This window comes from Rhipicephalus microplus, unplaced genomic scaffold (assembly GCF_043290135.1).
Source record: "Rhipicephalus microplus isolate Deutch F79 unplaced genomic scaffold, USDA_Rmic scaffold_19, whole genome shotgun sequence".
NCBI classification, from domain to species: Eukaryota; Metazoa; Arthropoda; class Arachnida; order Ixodida; family Ixodidae; genus Rhipicephalus; species Rhipicephalus microplus.
Genome location: NW_027464592.1, coordinates 944395 through 950993, shown reverse-complemented (window position 1 = coordinate 950993; position 6599 = coordinate 944395). Strand labels below are relative to the sequence as shown.

The window sequence follows — 6599 nt, the reverse complement described above, 5'->3', positions numbered from 1 at the left end:
ATTCATTTGCAATATCATCGTGGCCACTGGCTTTCTTCGTGTCTAGATTCAAAAGTAGGTTAAGAATCCCGGGGTCGCTTATAACTAATGGTTCAATGGGAATTCGGGCTGTAGGCAAGGCCGCAGGAGTGGTGCCATTGTCATCAGTAAAGACAGATTGAAAATAATCGTTGAAGATATTGGCCTGGTTTGTTTTATCGCTATCGCTTAAACACGACTTTGTTTCAGCGGCAGGGCGAAAATGTTTCCAGAATCAGTGAGGGTTGTTTTTTATGTAGCACGGAAGCGTTCAAGTAAAATATTGCCTTTTGGCGAAGCTAGCTTTTTGTTTGAAGTCTGTAATAGCACGTGCTAGGTGAGATGCGGTTACTGGATTCTCTCCTTTTTTTTATTGCTTGGCGTAGCCTCTTAACTTTTCGCTTTGCGTGTAAAACTTCGCCGGTTATCCAAGGATTATGTTTTTTTGCCTTTTTGTTTTCAGTGGGACAAAGTGGGTAACGCAGAACACAACGATAGTATTGAAGCACGACCATAGATGATTTACATCAGTCGTTGGATGTATAGCAAGGTTTGAAAAGTTTTCAAATTCGTGAGCTAAGTGGGCTACAATGCTGGCATCATCACCTTTAGGGAAATTTTGTACAGTAGTTACTGATGAACGTGGTGTTCTGTCATATCCTAGTTGGAGCTGACAGATTGGTATGCGGTGATCTGATATTCCCGGAATCACATTGACGACTGATTTATTTAACGGGAACTGGCCACTAATCAATATAAGGTCGAGTACGCTTTTTGTTTGATCTTTTATACGTGTTGGCGCAAGCACGACTTGTAGATTGAAATTTAAAATTAAATCAATAAGTGTCTCCGATGACTGTGACGTGTACTGCATGTTGTTTCAATTTATGTCGGGAAGGTTAAAGTCACCCATGATGATTAGTCGAGAGTTATGGGAATGAGTTTGAAGATAATCTTGGATCGCTATAATACATTTGTTGTCTGATGAGGGGCTTCTGTAAACGCACCTGGTTACTATGCTAATTCCATCACAATGAATTTTACAGAATACCGCCTCTGCGCCTATAACATCGGGAAACACAACAAAAGGAATCGATTTGCTTATCAGCAGGGCCACACCCCCACCACGTGTGGGACGATCTTTCCGGATTACAGCGTACTCCGGGGGTGTGAATTCGTCGTTTTAGATATAAGGCGTCAACCATGTTTCCGTGATGGCGACTATGTGTGGCTCTTGATCAAGCAGTAGTTGTTCAAGGCTTGCTGTTTTATTTAGTATACTGCTTGAGTTTACGGTTAGTAACGTTATTTCTTTGATTAGGCGTGTTGTCGGGTCTTCGGGCGGTTTACTGTGCCGTTTTTTTCTACTGGTACCCTTTCACCCTTTTCGTCGTCCCAGACAAAAGCAACATCGTTAATATAAGGCTTGGTGTATGCTAGTGCGACTTTGTCTTTTTTCCCCGATTAGTTTTGGCGCTGTCCCAAAGCTTTTTCCTTGTCACACGGGTTTTGCGAGCGAAATCCTCCCCTATAGAGAGGTCAGTATTCTTGAGCTTGAAGCAATTCTTCAAAATACTCCCTTTCTGTCTCGAGTCAAGAAGCTTCAGAATCACTGGTCGTGTCTTGTTTGGCGCATATCTGCCTAATCTATAAATTCTTTCAATTTGAACCGGCTCCAGCCCAAGAACACTTTCTATTATACCTTTGTTAACTGCTTGCTCCAGTTTATCGCTTGTTTCGTCTTTCATTTCTTCTAGGCCATAAATAATTAAGTTTGACCGACGGCTGCGGTTTTCAAGCTCCTCAACTCTTTGCTCAAGCGTTTTAATTGTGCTATTCATGGAAAGAACCTGGTCGTTGCAGGCTTTAAGTTTTTCTTCTAGTGCGCCTGGAGCGTCCAGTTTATTTTCAATATCCGCTAATATCTGTTCCTTAATTTCCTCAATATCTACGGAAATTAGATTCTGTTGCTTGATGATTTGAGAGAGCGCAGGTCCGGGATTGGTCTCTACATCACCGCCGAGCAACAACAGTTTTCTCACGAACAATGAGCATTCAAACAACAGATCACACAGCCGGGGGCACGGCAGCACCAACAGGCATCGGTCACTAGAGCGGATACATTTACCGAAACGTTTCCTTACCTGCGCAAAGAATACGAAGTGGTTAGGGATCCGCATGGCCAAGGTGCTGCCGTGCCCTATGGCCGCCGCGTTCCTGGGTGACGAACTTATAGGCTGATCCGCGAGGGGTGACCACGGGTGAGCGCATGCGCCGGAATCCGTGAGTGTTGACGAGTGCTGATGGCGTTGATTATCCAGGGCGATCCTTGCAACTGTCTCTGGCACTTGGCTGTTCGTTGCATTCCGAGTGGCTTTAACCGAAAATGGCTTTCCGGTAGCGCTGGTGCAGGGTGGGAACAGCAGGCCGAGTAGAAACTGCGCAAGGAATACGAAATGGTTAGGGATCCGCATGGCCAAGGTGCTGCCGTGCCCTATTTGGAGATTCTTCTAAAAAAGTAAGTGTTTCTTGTGTGTTTACCACCTAAAGCAATTGATATGCAAACTGAAGATTGCCTATCGTAATGAACTACCACTATGTTCCAGTAGCAAAGCGTAGACGAGTATCTCAAACACTTTGCTTTTGGAAATACAGCTGTGGAGTTGCGTCAGTATAGTTAATATATCAAAATCTTTATAGCACTTACATTATAACCGCACAATGTGTGATATCGTAAAGCTATTCTAACTCCTATTTCATCTATGTGGTCACCTGGTTATGCGACTCGACGAGAAGGACGCAGGGTTGTCCATCTTGCAAAATTCTGGAAAGCTTCCTTGTAGATTCCATAGCCTGAAGCACCGGAGAAATATTGTCTATAGAGAGAAATAAAACACAAGAAAACAGCGTGATATAACACATTCCATCTTTTTTCGAATTTGGCTGGTTTGTTTACTGTTATTGAATCAAAACTGCAATCACCTTGTTCATTTCGTGAAAAACAAAGACTCTTGCTGACCCAAGAGTAGCAGGAATACATGTACTAAACAAATACGTGCTTCTCAAAATGAAACTATTGCAGGTGAAGAATTAATTGTTGATTGATTGATATGTGGGGTTTAACGTCCCAAAACCACCATTTGATTATGAGAGACGCCGTAGTGGAGGGCTCCGGAAATTTCGACCACCTGGGGTTCTTTAACATGCACCCAAATCTGAGCACACGGGCCTACAACAAAGAATTAATTGTCACTTTCAGGATGTGATGAAGGGTCTTGGTGCTTTGGTGAAGTCTCGGTGATCAGATGAAGGGCCTTGGTGGATTGGATGCTGTTCGGCGCAGGCGCATGATTTATGAGGTGTAAATTGTGCGTATACTAAGAACTACCACTCTTTCAACTGAATAGTTTGTCTGAAAGGATTAACGATTAACCGTTTCGTTGTTTCCCGACAATTCTTAGTGACAGCCATGCGCAGTATTGAGCAACACGCGTAAAAATAGTACTGCGATTACGTATACATGCCCTTTTAAAGCCTAAAACGCATCATCAGACACGAAAATTAGCCGTCGACGTCTAACTGGCGATGTGGGTGTGAACATGAATTACGAGAAAAACTGTTTATCACGCGAGGACGTCACCATAAGACGTAATCATCGCACAGATTGTTAAAACTTGTGGTGTATCTATTACATGGCATCGTTGCTTGCTCTGACGTGGGTTGATCTCGTGGGCAGTGCTAAATTACTTTAGATGCAGAAGTTGTAGTCGTAAGGCTGTTGGGAGCGAGAAAAAAAAGATGGTGTTCGTCTTCGAGTAGTGTTATACAGAGTCCCCGTGATTCCTTTCTGCCGACAAGCGGAAATTAATATAAATAGGTGATCACAGGACCTCAAAGTGTCAGAAAAAATGACAAAATCATTCGTATTTCGCCATATGACGAGTCGCGATTCGTCTTTTCTGAACATAAAGCTCTAACAATAGCACGCGAGCGCACACAAGAAAAGATGGCGAGTGAGTCGGGGCCAGAGCTTTAGTGTTTTCTGCGAATATTGAAATATTATGACGCTGCACTACAACTTTAAAAAGTAAATATGCAGCACGCCTATGTACGGCACACGCGATAAAACAAAAGCCGGAGTATAAACAACAATCACGGACGCGCCTACACTCATTAAGGAAAGGAGGACAAAAACAACAGTCACTGCTTCGGTCTCTTTTGTGCCTTCTCCAGAACGTTGCTGCCTGATCGATGTGAAGCTAGATGTACCAATTTGCACCTGGTAGAAAATCGAGTTGCCCATCGATCGCCATGCGTTGCTTGTGAAGGTGTGTAGGCCACCCACGTTGAAAGGAACTCTTAGGCATTTTTTCACAGACATTACTCTACAGTACTTCTTTACGAGTAGTGACATTTTTCGGCGAGTGTAGACAACACAGTGCAAATAGCCCATAAAATCATATGAGTCTGTGCGTGAAGGAATAAATTACAATCTTCGTTGTTTTGTAGTTCTATCTGAGAGAGCCAAGAAATTCAAAATGTGTTGAGAACGTGCTTTGGTAACGGCTAGATGTTGTTGCGATAGTGGTTGCGCCTGATCGATAGCTTTTCAAATTTTGAAATACGACCTTGAATAACAATGACGTGCAATGTCTACCGCAGAACAACGTGAGAGAGTTAAAAAGGGTCGCAATTCTATTCGGCACAGCTGACGCAGGCAATGAACCCCACTTTACTCGCCCGTGGATCAGCACGTGAGCTTTTAGTAACAACATGCCATCTCGATGCGTCTATGAGACATTTCTTTGAGTGGCAATCTCGGGCCGCACACCGAGCACACGGGCGGCAATGCATGATATTGTTATACTTATTGCAAAATATGAATTGGCTTGGCGATATTCAAAACCAATGTTTCTTTATTTGAATGCTAGAGTCGTCATTGTCTAATAGAGTGTATACGTTTAAGCCGGGATGCTATTATTTCTTGCAATATTTACAAGGTCGACGTTGTGAAGACACCTTCGCCCTTTTAGTTCGTTCCTTTTGCGAACCTATACCTATGTAGCCGCTTCCGCTTTCATTTTTTCGCAAGACGGATTTGATGTCAGTTCTTTTGGCTGCGTACACTCTAAGCCAAAAAGGAGCAACGGGGGTATAGTGGTTGCTCCTTTCAGGGAGCAATTGCATTGCCACTCCCATTACTCCCCTAAAATGAGTAACTGCAGGGGGACGAACCGTTTCTCTCCTTTTAGTTCTTCCTTCGGGGGATGAACAGTTAATCCCTCCAGTTACTCCCTGTGGACCAACCGGTACTCCCACCATTTGCTCCCTGCGGACAAACCATTACTCCCACCAGTTGCTTCCCTAAGACCAACGGTTACTTTTTACCATTCCTCCCGCATGTTCGCAGTTACTCTCTGAGTACCAACTGCACATGCTTCCTGTTACTCCTTGTGTAAAATTACTATTTATCTCGAGTATGCTTGTCACACCCTTAACACTTGGCGAGAGCTCCTTGGAAGAGCACTGCTTGGGTGCTTTTAACACAAAAAGTGGACAATATTGAAAGGAAAAAAATGCTTGATTGTTTTTTTAGGCGACGTGTGAGCACACGTAGAAGTAGACTTCGCCACGCCACAGCCAGCAGTAAACAGGCGCCATAATATATCAAAGGTTTTCTGCGTCTTCAGTGGAAAAACAATCTTGAATTTCTAGCGTAGGGCAGTCTGTGTCATCATTGGTGAGAAAAGGGCAACTTCTCCAATTCTGAAGGACTGGAGTTTCACAGCTGGTGTTTCCATCAGGCTAACCCAGCAGAATGTCACCGTAGGCATATGTGAAGCATCTCATTGCTGCAAAAAAAAGAAGTGTGAAGTTTATTATGCCAGAATCAATACACAACAATGAGTCACACACACTGCAGCAGCGCTTACATTCTAGGATGTCTTTTGCAAAACGAAATGTGAAAAAAAAATGGTAGGTTCGGCCAAACGTAACTTGGCAAGCCATATAAATGCTGATGTGGTAGACGCTCTTCACATGATGTCACAGATAGAAATATTCTGGAAGAAAATGTGCAGCACCTCAAGAAGGCATATTTGTAGCAGTTAAAGATACCCTCAGGTTCAGTTAACTGGTTTCTTATACACAGCTGAGTGACATTTCTATGAGCCCATTCACCAATGAGCATTCTAAGTGAGATTATGTGTGTGGCAAATAACACGTACCGTCTGTTCATGCTAAAATACATATTTAGCTAGTGCACATAGGTGCTCTCGATTCTACTATTCTATCATACGCTGCTGCGTCTTGAATTGTGCAATACCTGTAGGCATAAGCGAAGCATGCAAAGCCTGCTTAAAAGCAACTACTTGCAGAGGCTACATGATAATCTTCAGTATATTTCCTTGTACTTGACGCAAACGGCTGGACAAGACTATAGACAAATGAATGTGGATCGTGCTACCTTAAAAACTGCTTTAAACTTAGGAAACTAGGGTGCACTTGTTCACTCAGTTGACGAGTCACAGCCACGAGATATGTGAACGAAGCAATATATCTTAAGGCATCCACAGATATTC

The 6599-nt window shown here is 43.3% G+C and overlaps 1 long non-coding RNA gene across 1 annotated transcript in view; it reads left to right on the top strand.

Moving 5' to 3' along the window:
- Positions 1-2383: 2383 nt before the first annotated feature.
- Positions 2384-6599, top strand: part of LOC142785223 (uncharacterized) — a 31034-nt gene continuing 26818 nt past the window's right edge. The window contains exon 1 of the long non-coding RNA XR_012888876.1: positions 2384-2536. This is a non-coding gene — a long non-coding RNA (uncharacterized LOC142785223). The remainder of the gene's footprint in view (positions 2537-6599) is intronic.